Source organism: Asterias amurensis, chromosome 6, assembly GCF_032118995.1.
Source record: "Asterias amurensis chromosome 6, ASM3211899v1".
NCBI lineage: Eukaryota > Metazoa > Echinodermata > Asteroidea > Forcipulatida > Asteriidae > Asterias > Asterias amurensis.
The window spans coordinates 11668150-11685616 of NC_092653.1; the positions used below are offsets into that span (position 1 = coordinate 11668150).

The 17467-nt window shown below is 38.6% G+C and overlaps 1 protein-coding gene and 1 pseudogene across 9 annotated transcripts in view; one reads left to right on the top strand and one right to left on the bottom strand.

Moving 5' to 3' along the window:
• Window positions 1-16709, bottom strand: part of LOC139938390 (uncharacterized) — a 205872-nt gene extending 189163 nt beyond the window's left edge. The window contains exons 1-5 of one of the 9 annotated variants that reach the window (XR_011786143.1): window positions 16605-16708; window positions 12527-12639; window positions 7510-7624; window positions 4730-4871; window positions 732-4285 (exon numbers count right to left, since the gene is read on the bottom strand). The gene's annotated coding sequence lies outside the window, so the exon portion shown is untranslated. Of the gene's footprint in view, window positions 1-731; window positions 4286-4729; window positions 4872-7489; window positions 7625-12526; window positions 12640-16604 lie in introns of those variants that run through there. The other 8 variants (XR_011786138.1, XR_011786146.1, XR_011786144.1 and 5 more) reach the window with 8 other exon arrangements.
• On the top strand, window positions 9562-10767 carry LOC139938204 (uncharacterized; annotated as a pseudogene).
• Window positions 16710-17467: the final 758 nt, after the last annotated feature.

The following is a 17467-nucleotide window of genomic DNA, read 5'->3' on the forward strand; positions in this document are numbered from 1 at the left end:
TATCCTCTGGCGTATAGCGGCCTGACCTATTCTTCAAGCGCCTTTTTTATACGGGGTATGCTTCATTTAACTAGGAATTACAACTTTTTCCTTGACTTGTTATTGGAATCAATGGACGCCGATGTCGTGGTACTCGCATAAGATTCTCTGTGTAACAACGGGACAAACTTGAAGATGTCCCACAGCTTTCATGAGAAGTTGTCAAGGCACCAATTCGTTGATTAACCATGGTTGAAGGATGTATTAATAAGTCTGAGTACTGAGTACCAACACACATCGGTGTATATGGGTAAAACCAAAATGATAGTTCTTTATCCCTGATGCAAATTCAACACAATAAACTGTTTGCCGTGCGCCGCTGCTAAAACAGGATCTCCGTGGTCTAGTCTGTATGACACTGCTCTAGAATTGCAAAGGTCGTGGGTTCGAATTCCAAGCGAGTAATATGCCTTTAACTCGGGTAAGTACTAAGTTTACAAGGTTGTTACACACATCTGTGTATATTGGTAAAACAATCGTGGATCTGGAACCCGAGATGCAATCTGGGTCCAATCTCATAAAAAATCTTTAAGCAGAAAATAATGCTTGAAACATTTCTTTTCAAAGCTAAATTGGCACCAGCCACAACATGCAAACTTAATGTAACCTTTGCAAATAATCTGTTTCTGCTTAAGCAATACTTTTATTTGATTGTTTGTGCCTCTGCATGCTCTATGAAGTCGGGCCCAGTATACAGCTGCTTAACGACAGATTTTGCGCTTACTGGGTGATTTCCATTTCAAAGCAAAGGCAATCCCTACGGCCCTACTTCTCGGAATAAACACTTGGCTGCTAAACCATCGCTTAAAGGCACTGGACACTATTGGTAGTTACTCAAATAATTGTAAGCAAACAATCTAACTTGGTAACAAGTAATGAAGAGCTGTTTACAGTATAAAGTATTGTGAGAAACAGTTACCTCTAAAGTAGCGTATAAGTTTTTAAAAATAAGTAATTTATTACTAAAATCTTTGAATTAAGCATCTGGAAAAACGCAACTTGTGCGAAAATGTGGTACAGGTTGTTTCTTCCATTAATCTCTCGCAACTTTGACGACCAATTGAGTTCAACATTTTCACAGGTTCATTGTTCATTACTTTATGCAATTAATGAAATACACCAAGTGCGAAGATTGGGCCCAGATTCATGACTGCCTACCGTGCACAGAATCGGCGCTTACGGAAGCAGGGAATTATGAGCTAACCCCAAGCGTATGTATCAGGTTAGCAGCGAATTTTGGCTTTTGCGCGTGCGTATTCCACGTTACTAGCAATCTACGCTTACAATCGTGATCGTAAGCGCATAATTCGGCGATAAGCTAAGCCGTAAAATGGGGCCCTGGTCTTTGACAGTTACCAAAGGTGTCCAGTGCCTTGAATTTGGAAGCATTGCAAGATAATAATTTTCCCAATCAGTCTTAATTCCTGATTAAATCTCTTTACAACAGATTAATGGACAAAGTTCGAGGTCGTGTCAAAATTTGGATTAAGAAGAAAGCGTAATTCCGAAAGGATGTCAGTTGTAGATTTTTTTTTTTCTTCTTCTTCAAAGGTTCAAGGAAAATGACGTTTTTCTCCAGAAAATAACTCTTATATTGGACCTTTTTGGAAAAAAAGTTAGGATAAGTTTAATAAGTAAATTTAATAGTGACCTTCTGAATATACTATCATGTTTGGTTACAATCTGTTTAAAGGCACTTGACACGTTTGGTCATTGTGAAAGACCAGTCTTCTCACAGGTGTATCTCAACATATGCATAAAACAACAAACCAGTGAACATTCGAACTCATTGGTCGTCAAAGTTGCGAGAGAATAATGTAAGAAACAACATCCCTGTCGCACAGGTTGTGTGCTTTCAGATGCTTGAATTCGAGACCCCCCATTGCTCGTTTACCAAGTAAGTTGTTATTCTAACAAATATTTTACGTAATTACCAGTAGTTTCCTGTGCCTTCAACCAAGATTTGATTAACTTTTTTATTTTCCTAGGCGAGCAATACATTTATACAGGTTTAGAATTGACCCAATCCCTCAATCTATAATAAAGACAAATTATGGAGAGACTGGAATTTATTATTGCCTTTAAGAGGAGAAAGACTGGACGCTTTTTCAGTTATGTGGTCTTTTATAAGGAATCAAATCAAAACCCTCTCTAACAACATTTTGCTTTATATCCTGCTTTATATCCAAGTTTTCTCTGTTGTCAAATTAATATCAAATTATTTTGCTTGGGTGTTTTTTCTGTCTCTCTTATGTATTTTTTGTTGTTTTGTAAAAGGGAAACTAACATTTTGGTTGCTTAACTGGATTAAAAGAAACAGAGAAATATCCAAACTGCCAGACACCTAGGAGCAACATATCGACGGGTCAAACAAGAAATGTTTTTTCGAGTTTACAGATCACACTTAAAGCTTTTTTTCACACGAGAGCACTCTAGCAAGGGTCCACTGCTAAATTGTAGCATGGTTGTTAGGTTTTACAAAATTAATGTACCTCATGTGAAAGGACAACAATTTGTTTCTACTGTCCAAGGGTTATTGCGAAATTTTGTCAAACATTGCTACATTTTACAACCATGCTAAAATTAACCAAGGGACCCAAGTTAAATTGAACAAAGACCAAGAACTTGGACAGTAATTTACCGATCAGAGTGTTTCAGGGATTTGTTCAGTCCTTTCCTGCATACAAGATACAAGGCACTTGGTATGTATGGCAATATCAACCAAATAAATGTACAGGCTCAACAATATCATAAAGCACACCACCATATCCATTGTTTTAAAACAATAATTTCATCACTCTTATTTCTAAGATTTTAAAGACACCAAATAAGCCACACAGATAGATTAAATGTGATTTTTGTCTACCTTGAAATTCAGATACACGGCATCATTTACGCAGGAGAAAATGGTAAGACATTTGTTACGCCTTATTTAAGTGTGAATATCAGGGTGATAGTAAAATTGTAAAATTATAACCCATTTAGGGGTTATGGCCCAAAGATTAAAAGTACTATTTAAACATTTTTTTTTTTAACTGACTTTATTTATAGAGTTAAAAAAAAGACTTGGCATTTGGCATCTTGTGAATGACAAGACTTTCAGCAGATCAAGCCAGAAATACAGTCTTATTACATTTACAGAGGACCAGTTGCATCAAACATTATAAAACTAGCCTCTACATTTGAAATGTTTACTTCTTTCTAAAAAACTACATTACTTCAGAGGGGTCCGTTTCTCACAATGTTTTATACTACCAAAAGCTCTCCATTGCTAACAATTATTTTTAGGTAATTACTAATAATGTCCAATGCTTTTAATAAAACAGAAAATAAATGTGAATTAAAATACATTGATTAAATGTCATACAAAAATTGAATGACCCTAGCAGGACTGCTCAGAATATTCGGTTGCGATTGTCAATCTAACTATTAATTCATTGGAAAGATACTGGACATTTTGTAATTGACCAGTCTTCTCACTTGGTGTATGTCAACATCTTGAACTCAACTGGTCGTTGAATGGAAGAATAAAAACTCTTGTCACACAAAGTTGTGTGCTTCCAGATGTCTGAATTCGAGACCTCAAAATCAGTTCGGAGGTCATGAAATCAAATTCAATTATTTTATTGAGAAATTACTTCTTTCTCAAAAACTACATTACTTTTGAGGGAGCTGTTTATCACAATGTTGTAAACTATCAAGAGCTCTCCAATGCTTGTTGACAAGTAAGTTTATATGCTAACAATTATTTTGAGTAAATACCAATGCTTTAAAAACAACAATGTCTCAGCTACACAGGACATAACAATGAGTGACAAAGGCATGAAACCCAATTTCACCAATGGAGTTCAAAGTTACATACATGAGAATATAGACATAATTATAGACATAATTGTAGACATACTATACAGATAATTTTCGAATTTGAACAACATTAATTAGCTGAAATCACAGTATCTGAAGTCAAACATTATGTCACTACTCTACGTCGAAGTCACACCAATTTGAGAAATGAGATATAAAACTGTTTATCAAAGGCTCTGTTTGATACAATTTTTTGTTCTCAACGGTTCAGGGTTGAATATCATACCTCCTGATTCCTCTGGGGGTCTGTCCAAACAAAACTGTTGTTTCATTCATTTTATAAAAGGCTTGCTTTGACTGGCCAAGGAAGATTTCTTGTAGTGCTCCATTTGATTAGCTGGAAAGAGTACTCTCTTGAAAAGAAGTCTGTGGTGCTGACTGTCTAAGAAAAACAAAGAAATCCGACAGAAATATAGTAAACAATTGACTTGGTTTATTTAGGCGTTAAATCTTTCTCTTTTCCCCATAAAAAAACGGACCCATGATTGGCTCCCCTCATAATCACTAAAAATAATGATTATAATAAAGACTTGATTTTAAGGCCGATTTCAAATGACACAGTACAAACTACTAAAGTTATTTTACTAGTTGTGATTGGGGATATGAGTAAAAGTTCAAGATATAATTGGATCTTTGTGAAGTTCTTAATTAAACTCTAGAAGGTCCAGTTAAATGTTGAAAGACAAAATCCACCAGGTTTCGTCCCATTGGTTGCCATTGTCGACAGTATGTGCGAGGACTTCTGCTTTTTATGGGGAGAGAGAGTTATTACATGTGCACATATAATCAATACTAGCAGAGCAAGCAAACAGTAAACATGGATTACCTTCTGCATCATCTGAGGCGCAGCGACTCTTGGACTATGGAGAGCAGCAAGTAGTACAAGTAGAATGGTGCAAGTAAGATTGCAGGGCGAGAAGAAGAGGCGTAGAGTGTAGAGGCTGCAGCTTTCCTGTCTCTAATTTCACCTGCAGTTTAGGAGGGAAATTAACCGAACACAGTGTTAATAAACAGTTCCGAACAAATTCTTACACTGATTTCCAACCTCTCTAACTTCAAACCAAGCTTTATTTAAAAACCAATGTATGAGCAAGAAAGATCAATGTTTTTCTTTAAGGATGAAGTTTCTCCTGTATATTTCAATAATGCAATAAGAAAGTAGGTACAACATCTCAAAAATAAGTACAGATCGTCTTAAATGCTGGAAAAAAATAAATTGCATGTGTAAGAGTCTAAAGGGTGTGGGGCTAGTATTTCAACCCTGTATCTAGTACACAATATACAACTATTGCGCGATAGCGTTTTATACACCAGTGGGGGGAAAATGGCAACCGAGGCGAAGTCAAGGGTGCCATTTTGCCCAGAAGGTTTACAAAACCTGTGGACCCCAGTCACAGCCTGAAAATTGCCGGCTTTTGAAAGTTGGCTGACCAAATTCTCCAACGCTGAAAATGTTTGCAATGAAACGGAGAGACTGCTTCTCTGTTAAAGCCGTTATACACTATTGGTACAGAAAAGAAAGAAAAAAATTCACAGATTTACAAATAACTTACAGATGATTTACAGAAGGTAATGGTGAAAGACTTTTCTTGAAATATTATTCCATGAAATGCTTTCCTTTTTGAGAAAACATAAAAACAATATCAATTCTTGATAGCGAGAATTACGGATTTATTTTAAACACATGTCATGACACGGTGAAACGTGCGGAAACAAGAGTGGGTTTTCCCATTATTTTCTCCCGACTCCGATGACCGATTGAGCCTAAATTTTCACAGGTTTGTTATTTTATATATAAGTTGTGATACACGAAGTGTAGGACTTGGACAATACTGTTTACCGAAAGTGTATAATGGCTTTAAAGGTTGACTTGCTGATGAGATTAGGGAAAATCATAAGGCATGAAGACCGAAGAACTTTTGAGCAGAATCCAGTGAAATTCAGTTACCAATCAGGGATGAAGTTTTTAAATGAAACAGAACAGAATACTGAGACATTTTATCTGTGCAGACTGGGTAGCCGACAAAAAGTTTGAGATTTATTTAGAATTTTGTAAATTAAAAAAAGAATTTTAGATTTGAGGTCAAAAGTTTTTCAGGACGGACTACTGAATCAGTTTATCTGAGTGGAATGGATCAGTTAACCAAAGTTTAAGTGAATATATTGAGATTTTTGTGAAGTTGAGTATTTGGTCGAAAATCAGAAAAATCTGCCAAAGCCGATATAGCCATTTTTCTTGGTTTGGGGTAAAAAAATATTTGGTTTCAAATGATACAGAACAGACTATTCAAGACATATCATCAGAAAAGATGGGGTATACTTTAAGATAAATTGAGCATCTTGTGAAGTTTTGTTTTTGGTAAGAAATGAGAGCCAACATGGGAAGGGAGCTCAGGGGGCTGACCGACAACTGCGTACAGTCTGCTTACAGAGTCTGTTGACTTCAGTTTTGGCACAAATATTTCTGGATGGGGATTGGTTCTTGGTAAGGAAAACCAAAGGCCAATCTTACTCCAATCTGTTTCCATTGTATGTGACCAAGGGTCGATTTCACAAAGAGTTAAGAACTTGTCTTATCTAGTGTTAAGAGGAGTACCTTGTCCTAACTTAGGATAAATATTAAGGTCTGCATGCTACAGTGCAGGGTTAGGACTCGTTCTAATCCTAACATTAGTCTTAAGTTAGGAAGAGTATTGTGAAATCGACGGCAGGCTTAGTTGTAAGTAAATGGAACTCACTCCGAAGGGTTAGTTGCAGAAAAAACACTGCATGCTTTGCTAAGGAAAAATTGACTGGGGCACCAATCACAACAATGCAAACCTGATGTTATTTTGTCTGGTAACCTGTTCCTGCAATGCATTCTAAGCTTAGCAAGTTTTTGCGGTTACAGACTATATGAAATTGGGCCCTTGTGTTAGTTGCCACCTTGGTTGAAGCCTTGGTGAGTGAAACTTGGCCTAGAGGTTAGAAGGAAGGGAGACCTTGATAGTACTCTGAGAATCTATAAAAGGTCCAGGAAGGCATTAATACTTCTGGAATGATGGCTGCTCAACAAACACACCTAAGATCAAATAGGCCAATATAAGGTATATTGTTTAAAGCAGTGGACACTAGTGGTAAATACTCAAAATAATAAAATGAGTAATGTGCTGAGGTTGATAGTATAAAACAGTGTAAGAAACGGCTTCCCTCTGGTTTTCGAGAAAGAAGTAATTTTCCACGAACTTGATTTCGAGACCTCACATTTAGATTTTGAGGTCTCGAAATCAAACATCTGAAAGCAGTGTGACAAGGATGTTTTTTCTTTCATAGTTATCTCGCAACTTCGACGACCAGTTGATCTCAAATTTTCACAGGTTTGTTATTTCATGCGTATGTTGAGATACACCAAGTGAGACGACTAGTCTTTGACAATTACCAATAGTGTCCAGAGTCTTTAAGGCCCATCTGAAACTCTGCCACGAATTGCTGTATGGCTGAACAGCACTTATGGATTATCTCTAGTGAAGCAAAAAGTCACCTCGATCTCCTTAATTCTTATTTAAGTATAATAATAGCCAGTTTGGCATCATGACCTTTAAAGTACCTTTATCTTCAAAACATTACCATGATGCTTTTAAGATCATATATGTCATAGTCAAAGTGGATGCCCAGCAGATGGTCCATATTCAGGCTTCAACACAGCTTGATGAGGTATTAGCTTCTGTTTCTGGTAAATCCTCTGCAAGTAGAACAAAATATGATTCAATCGTACCAACCAAAATCCGTCACATTAAAGCAAGTAGTAGTTGTTCTTTAACTTCATTTTGGTTCAAAAACTTGTATCTTTGTTAGAGGCTACAAACACCAGTGTCTGAAAATCTTGAACAATTCATGGCTAGAACACAATGCGTTTGGGACAAAGTGGACAGGGCCCAATTTCTTAAAGCGGTTAAGCAGAAAATACTGCTTGGCAAATTTTTTTTTATACAAGCAAAATTTGCGTCGGGCACCAGCTACAGCAATGCAAACTTAAAGTAATTTTGCTGGTAGTTAGTTTCTGCTAATCAATACTATTCTGTGCTTAGCAAAAATGTGTTTACACAGGCCTTATAAATGAAGGCTCTGGTAGAAGTGTGAAAAGCTGAAAACAGGTGATGGGAGCTACCAAAGGAATGAGAACCAAACTACACTATGAGGAAGGCTTCTACAGAGGCCAGTCTATGCAGAACTATGATGAGGGACCTTCCGTTAACACATACGCTGAAAATGTTTGCAATGAAACGGAGAGACTGCTTCTCTCTTAAAGCCGTTATACACTTTCGGTACAGAAAAGAAAGAAAAAAGTTCACAGATTTACAAATAACTTACAGGGTCTACAGAAGGTAATGGTGAAAGACTACTCTTGAAATATTATTTCATGAAATGCTTTACTTTTTGAGAAAACATTAAAACAAAATAAATTCTCGATAAAGAGAATTACAGATTTATAAACACATGTCATGACACGGCGAAACGTGCAGAAACAAGAATGGGTTTTCCCATTATTTTCTCCCGACTCCGATGACCGATTGAGCCTAATTTTCACAGGTTTGTTATTTTATATGTAAGTTGTGATACACGAAGTGTAGGACTTGGACAATACTGTTTACCGAAAGTGTATAATGGATCTAAAGGTTGACTTGCTGATGAGATTAGGGGAAGTCATAAGGCATGAAGACCGAAGAACTTTTGAGCAGAACCCAGTGAAATTCAGTTACCAATCAGTGGCGCGGGGATGAAGTTTTTAAATGAAACAGAACAGAATACTGAGACATTTTATCTGTGCAGACTGGGTATATGACAAAAAGTTTGAGAATTATTAATTGTAAATTGGAAAAAAATTCAGATTTGGGATCAAAACTTTTTCAGGGATTTTATGGATACAGAACGGACTACTGAAGCAGTTTTATCTGTGTGGAATGGGTCAATTAACCAAAGTTTAAAACCCTATCGGCACCAAATCCATCAAAATCAATCGGTAGAACATGGTTGATTTTGTAAGATTTGGCACACCACAATGTTGTACCATTTGGTTGATTTTGATGGATTTGGTATATTAGGACACATCATCCTGGTTGATTTTGGCAGAGTTGGTCTTTTAGCTATTTCAAACCACTGGTTGATTTTGTTTGACTTGGTCCTTTAGATAGCTCCATTGGAGTGTCAACCCACTGGTTGATTTTGACATAGTTGTATTCATACTACAGTACACACATTCCTGACATTTAATTAGGGGTCTGTAAATAAACAATGCATATTAGCTGAATACAATGACCTGGGCACTGCATGTACATACACTTGCATTGTGTTCTATTGTTTATTTAGTTTGTCTATACCACCTCATGAATATGAATGGGACTGGTGACCCAAGAATGTTCAAGGGTCGCCAGTTCCATTCATATTTACAGGTGGTATAAAAAAACTCCATAAATCAATATTCATAAATGTCATGCTGTATTACATAACTTTTTTTATTAAAGAAACATGAATGAGTAGTTTTTTACAATAGGTAAGTGTCATGGTAATATTTCTGTAGAAATTTCAACATCATGCCCAGCTATAAATAAGGGTGAAAATGTAAACCCACCACACTTCAATGTGTGTGCTTGTGTCATTATGACTTCGAGAGAAACAAGAATGTTACAGGAGAGCTTGACTTGTGAAGAGAGCTTAGTGTTCCAAGAAGCTGCAATGGGGAAGAGAGCTGCTAGAGATCGTGAGAGAGGAAAGGAAGAAGAAGGCTGCCGAAAAGCGAAGAAGAAAGACAAGCAGAGCAGTAGTGCGAAAGGGAGTAAGGGAGTCGATCCTAGCTCACTGGGCCATGGAAAAAAACGCCCCCTGCAGCAAAGTTCAGGCTTACAGAAGAAAAGGAGAATTGAGGAGCAGAGAAATTTACGACAGACCATCCGCAGAAGTGCGACCGATGCAGGGGTCAGGATGGGTAAGCATTACAGGGCGCTTGCTATGACCGACACAGAGAGTGAGGAAGAATTTTTGGACGAAGCTGCGGCGATGTCTTCTTCAGGGTGTGACGATGACGATGTAGATGAGCCATCTTCCATCAGTGATGTGCCTGAGCCACCCATGCCGGCTAGAAAAGCCCCCCCTAGAAGGAAGGTAAAACGCAAGAAGACAACAGAGGTGGACTCGGACAACGACCCCGACCCTCCATCATGCTACCAGCCTGACTTCACCCCGGACAGTGAAGGATGGACGAGAACTCTACACAACATCAGAGTTAGAAGCTTCAAGCCGAAGTGTACACTGGGACCTTCATTCAACCGACGCTCTTCGGCTTTGAAGTAATTCCTCAAGTTCTTTCCCATCAGTCTCCTTCTCACCATCGTCAAGTGGACCAATGTAAAACTTGCGGAGAAACAAGTTCGGCTAACGTCACTCGCAGAGCTAAGAGCCTGGTTCGGCATACACCTCGTGATGGGTCTGGTCAAGGTGGCCAATTACAAAAATTACTGGTCAACACATCCCGGTTATCGTAACTCCCTCATCTCGTCCACAATGACCCGCAACCGTTTTGACTCCATCAGCCAGTTTCTTGTGTGTAACGATGCCAGCAAGGACCCCTCCCTCATCCAAGACAAGGCTCACCGATACAACGCCAAGCTCAAGCACCCCTTGTTCCATGTGCAGCCGGTATGGGACAAGGTCCGCAAACAGTGCCTGAAGAAGTACGTGCCGGATCGGGAGCTAACCATTGACACGGCAGAATGGTCAACTGACTGTTGCTGCTTGGAAAGACAGCAGAGTGATGCTACTTCTTTCTTCAGCTCATCAAGGGTGGAGAGACCCCGAGGAGCACTCCGTGCAGCGAAAGATCGCAGATGATGGCACTGGACGCCTCGAGAAAAAGACCATCTCTGCACCTCCACAGGCAATTGATTACACCCGCTACATGGGAGGGGTTGATCGTGGGGACCAGCTACGATCCTACTACTCCTGCTCGAGGAAGTCCCAGCTGTGGTGGCGAAAAATCCTGTATTTCCTCGTCGACATAGCTCGAGTGAACGCGTGGATATGCTACCGGAATCACCACAGCACCGTAGCAACCAACAGTCCGGAAAGCTCCGACGAAGATGAAAGTGCCCCCACCCACTCCAAGTTCATCATGGATGTCGCAACACAGCTCATAGATGGGTATGCCCAAGGCAGAGCTGAGGTGCAGTTTTATGGATCCAAGAGGGTGAAAGCAAAGAACGCAAAGAACGCCCTTGGACACACATCAACTTTTTTAGCAAAAACAGTCAGGGGGTTAGGGTTTTAAGAGAATATATTGAGAATTTTGTGAAGTTGAGTATTTGGTCGGAAATCAATTTTTTTGGTTTGGGGTAAAAAAATGTTTGGTTTCAAATGATACAGAACTGGAACAGACTATTCAAGACATTTCATCAGAAAAGATGGGGTATACTTTAAGATATATTGAGCATCTTATGAAGATTTGTTTTTGGTAAAAATTTGGTTTAAAGACTTTTATCTTTGTCAGTGTCTGAAAATTGTGCACAATTAATGGCTAGAACACAATGTATCTGGGACAAAGTGGACAGGGCCCAATTTCATAAAGCTGTTAAGCAGAAAACACTACTTGGCAATTTGTTTTTCTACAAGCAAAAGTTGAGTCGAGCACCAGCCACAGCAACGCAAACTTAAAGACAGTGTACACTATTGGTAATTGTCAAAGACCAGTCTTCTCACTTGGTGTATCTCAACATATGCATAAATAACAAACCTGTGAAAATTTGAGCTCGATCGGTCGTCGGAGTTGCAAGATAACTATGAAAGGAAAAAACACCCTTGTCGCACGAAGATGTGTGCGTTTAGATGGTTGATTTCGAGGTCTCGAAATCAAATTCGTGGAAAATTACTCCTTTCTCCAAAACTAGGTCACTTCAGAGGGAGCTGTTTCTCACAATGTTTTATACTATCAACCGACCCCCATTACTCGTTACAAAGTAAGGTTTTATGCCAATAATTATTTTGAGTAATTACCAACAGTGTCCACTGCCTTTAAAGTAATTTTTGCTGGTAGTTCGTTTCTGCTTATCAATAGTATTCTGTGCTTAGCAAACATGTGTTTCACAGGTCTTATAAATGAGGGCTCTGGTAGAAGTGTGAAAAGCTAAGAATAGGTGATGGCAGCTACCTAAAGGAATGAGCCCCGAACTACAATTTGAGGAAGGCTGCCACAGATGCGAGTCTATGTAGAATTATGATGAGGGACCTTACACTTATGATTCGAACTGTCTTACTATCTACCGGTAATCTCAGTAGTCTAGTTGGTGAGACACTGCTCTAGAATTGCAAGGATCCTGGATTCAAATCTCACCTGAGTAAGGTGCCTGCGATTTTTCACAGGACTCGGGAAAGTACTCTTGACAGGCAGGGTCCTCATCACACTCAACAGAAAGAGTCATCTTTAAGTAGTTTTAAAAGCCGTTTTTAGAAACTTAACTAATTTAAAGGGACAATGTGGGACTTTTGAGATTTCTGGTGAAATGATTTTGAGATGTTTTGGTGGTTCTTTTAAATCAATGCATGTGATTCAGGCTAGTTTTGGTTCACCTGATGGCACGAATTATGTTGAACTTACCCCAGCTTAACTCAAAGAGTTTTTCTGACTTTGGTTTTATGGTCTTTCCTGCTTGGCCTTGCCATTCTTAATGCCACCATTTTGACGAAGAACTGCCCTGGCTCTAGTTCATGCTAGAATTAGAAAAAATATTGAAGACAACATGAATTTATATCAATGCAATGTGCGAAAACTCAAGCCTTGGATCAATTTGTCAGGCAGGTTGAAGATGCAAGATTGATGTTAAGTTTGAGCCCCTCTTTCAGAGTAATAGTGAATCAGCCGAGCAAGATGTCATTGACAGGGGACCCTCTTATGATGGCCATGGTTGGCATGGTTGGCTTGTGGTTAACTACCCGACCAGGGCCATGGTTCTCTGCTGTGCCATGAGGGTTCTCATTATCCAGTTCCTCCCCCCCCCCAGAAAAAAAATATAACACTTTTGATCTCTGGCTATGCTTCCAGGTCGAAATGGGCCGATGTCGCTGGCTGCCAAAGGCGCCCTTGCATGCCTGCTTCTCAAATACACTGTAGCTGCGTCCTTTGCAATTCAGCTCTTAGCTGGAAGTAAAGGATGATAACAGCCTCCCAAATTATTATTATTAGTGTGGCCATGCCTCTAACTTTTTATTTTATAACTTAAAGTTATTTGGGCTGGTCGTTCCTGCTAAGCAATACTATTCTGTGCTTAGCGAGTTTGTGTGCTTGCTTAATGAAATTGGACCCTGGAAGAATTGTGAGAAGCTCAGAATATGGCAATTGAAACAGTTTATGGCAACTACATTGTACTTTAGAAATGAGCCCCCCCCCCCCCCGCAAAAAAAAAACACACACAAAAAAACACACAAAAACTACAATTTGAGGACAAGGCCATTGCAGATAAATCTCTGAGAATGATACATATGTTCATCATGTTATTGCTTGATTTGATGGGAAGGACTTAATAGATTATTCATACATACTCACGCTGTTTTTCAACAGCCTGGTTTAAATTGTTCTTTTTTGTTAGCTTGATATTACCAGTCAGTTAGCAGGGGTCCTAATTAAACTACCTCAACTCATGTTAATCTGGCATGGGTATCGTACTCTTGATACTCCAATGGTTTACAGCCATTACTACAAAATAAAAAACTGCACTTTGATAGAAGTGTTGATGATGTTTTCCCCCTTATTTTGCAAGAAATTCTTAACAGCAACTCAAGCCAATTGACAGTGCTTACGGGTTAGCAAGAAAATTTTGCATCCACCTTGCGCAGTAATAATTTGGCTGCATTGGCCTGGCCCGGGTTAACCATCAGAGGAACCACTAAAACCAAGTTGAAATGACCAATAACAATATTCTTAATACCAGTATCAGCTGCCAGACAAAAGTTTTGCTGCATTAGGCTCGCCAGACGCAATGACAGAAGTTTAAAAAATGTGCGATGCGCCAGAAAAACAACAGTGAGTACCGAGCAGAAAATTTGATTTTTTTTAAAGATGTTTTTCAATTTAACTCAACAAAAAGGCAAAACAAGCATCATGAATGTATGTTGAGTGTAACAATGGATATAATATTTGTTTGCTGTGAACTCATGGGTATATTTGTTAGCTGTGAACTCATTGAGAACATAGTGAGGGACACTATGAATATACATGTATGAACGGAATTTAAGCTTCGCGAATCAGGTAAAAAGTAAAGAAAATTGTAGTCAAGTTTGTGTTCGCATTGTAAAGAAGTTGAAGGAACCTGACTAACAATGAAAACGTCCGTTTGCGCGCATCACCGAAAACGAGCATGTTGTCAAGACCATTGAGAAACTTGGTCACACTCAAAAATCATTTGATTTTTACCTTGTAATGCGTTTTGAACAAATCTAAGCGTAGGGCTATCTACTTCAGTTAGCTTGATAAGGTTCATATACAGATCTAGGTTTCTTTAAAATAGGTAGAATTTTATATCAAAGTGCTGGGCCAAGGATACGGAGTGGAATGGACCCAATTTATGGGGGCTAGTTTTTCCCCAATTTGCTGACCCTGCAGGTCGGTTGCGATCAATGTTTTGCACATTTATAATTGCGGTATCAAAACACTTGCATTTCCAGACCTACATGTAAAATTGGTTAACAATAACAGGGTCATCAGTATGAATTACTGAGAAAAAACACCCTGTTTTTACTATGTTATTTTGTTTTACAATTACGCCGGAAAGTTATGTCATGGCGTGCATTTTGAAGGGATCAGGTGTGTTATTTTATTCGCACGCAGGGGGATCCTCCTCGATATAAGGGCTGTCGATGGAAGTGGAATGGTGATCACAATCGACGAATAGGATTCAGCTAGCCTTGGCCACACAAGTGGGGCTAACCATTTACCAGGGCTACCTTTTGCAGTCTGAAACATAGCGTGTCTTTTCCGTGGTAATTATCACTCAATCACAAAACCTATCATTATTATTAAACTACATGACATAAATCAACTCTATAAAACTTACCTAACAAATAACAATTACATATCTGAGGTTAATTACCCCAAACACTATTTTCAGCTCAACTCATTTCCGTTACCCTACACGTCTAGGTGGACACTTATTCTCAAACGTTTGGGGTTCATTGGTACACACCATTAGTATCCGAAGTAATAAGGCTACACTAAACTGGCAGCAACAGTCCGCACACTTCCCATATTTTTCCTATTAATAATTGTTAACTTATTCAAAGTTAAAGTCATCTCACACGCTTGGGGCTCATCGATTTCCAAGTACCGCCAATACAGCGTATAGTGAACACGCACGCCGACGGCATGAAAAGACCCCACTATTATACCCTTTACAGAACACATCCTCATAGAATTGAAACCTCAACGGAATTTCTTCAAATTTTTAGGAGATATTAATGAAGAATGTAGCTTAATATATAATATTTTTCCTGTTTATAATTGTTAACTTATTCAAAGTTAAAGTCATCTCAAACGTTTGGGGCTCATATCGATTTCCGTGTATACAATACAGCGTATAGTCAACAGGCACGCTGACTGCAAGAACAGACCTCACTATTATACCCTTCACAGAACAAATTCTACACCAACATTAAAGCAAGTACCGTATCCACCATGCATGTACTGTATGCGTACCACCACACACGTGGACACACACGTGCGGACGACCAAAAGTAAGCTTTCCATATCTGTGTTTTGATTGGCCAACCGAGGTGAACTCAGCTACAGTAGCTTTCAGTCACTGCATTTATCCAATGGTATCATTATACCCAATGGAATCACTGGATCTGAATAGCTGGTACCTGTCTTTATCCTTGCGGATAAAGACAGGGGCCCAGTTAGCCCCACTTGTGTGGCCAAGGATAGCTGAATCCTTAGCCACACGTCCACCCCATTTCCTCATGCAGCTAAGGAATAAAAAAATGCTACGTAGCACGTGCGCGTAAAAAGTACACAAGCTTAATTCACATAAAACAGCCGTTGATTTGTATTCGGGCCCACAGCTCGGCAGGCCGATGACATCATGTTGATTCGCATATTCCAAGATGGCTGCGCCGTGCACGAAACGATGAAATTAGAGTCGGCGAAAGGTAGCAAAGTTATCGTTAAACATTTCTTTTTAAAATTTTATTTGTTTCACTTTTCAATACACACAAAGCAAGCTAGTTTTGTGTACACATTCAGCCGGTTTATAATGCCGGGTGGCTCGTAGATAGCGCGCCAGATTTTTTTAATTCTTTAGCTGCATGAGGAAATGAGGTGGACGTGTGGCTAAGGATCCAGCTATCCTTGGCCACACAAGTGGGGCTAGGGCCCAGTCCATTTATTTACCAGGTCAGGGCTACCTTTGGCTTTTGTACTTGCAGTCTGAAAAATAACGTGTCTTTTTAAATTTCCGTGGTAATTATCACTCAATATCAACCACAAAACCCACCATTATCATTAAACTACATATGACATAAATCAACTCTATAAAACTTACCGGATAACTTTCCGTATGGCGCCACCACTTTTTCACTCATTTTTACAAAAAGGGATATATCAATCAGGTAAATTAGATACTATTATTATTTTATTTCGAATGAAAAAGTGGTGGCGCCATACGGAAACTTTTCCAACTTACCTAACAAATAACAATAACATATCTGAGGTTAATAGCCCCAAACACTGTATTTTCAGCTCAACTCATTTCCGTTACCCTACGTCTACGTCTACTGGGACGCGCCATCTTGTTCCGACTTGGAACCTAAACTTGAAGAGCGCCCTCTACTGAAATTAAATAAGTCATTCAAGAATACTATTTGAATTCTTCCCGTCAAGTTAACGTTTAAAACCACTAGGACGCTCTAAATGTTGAGAAAAAATTGCAAATTGTGTTGGAAAATGGGACATTTTGTCATACAACTCAAAAACCTGACCTTGCATTTTCTTCGTATGGCAAACTAACAAACGATATTTAGCTTTTGTCTGTGGAAATTTCAGTTTGTTTAAACAATGATAACCTCTGTCATTTTGTTTGATTGAAACACAATCTTCTCAGAAGTTGTGTGGAGAACGCTGTCAAAACCCAACATTTTGTGGCTCGTCGCAATCTCAGAACACGCCAACTCCAATAATCCGCAGTGCAAAGTCTTCGTTCAACAAGCAACAGAGGGGGTAAAACACCAGCTAAATGGCTATGTAAAGCTTTATGCTATTGGTCCATTATTATGGGCGGCCATAAATAAAAACTAACTATATTTTTGAAACTAACATAAAAAGCGAAAATCAAAGAACAATTACAATTAATTAAAGATAAACAATAATACCAATAATAAACAAACGAAATTTATGTGTTGATCGTAATTACAGAGCACAAAAAGTTTAAAATGAATAAAATTAAAATAAAAAATAAAACAGCATACTGTTAATTTAGACTACAGGGAAAAAATGAACAATTAGTCAAAACTTAAAATAATATAAAAAAATATTAATCCACTAAAAAAA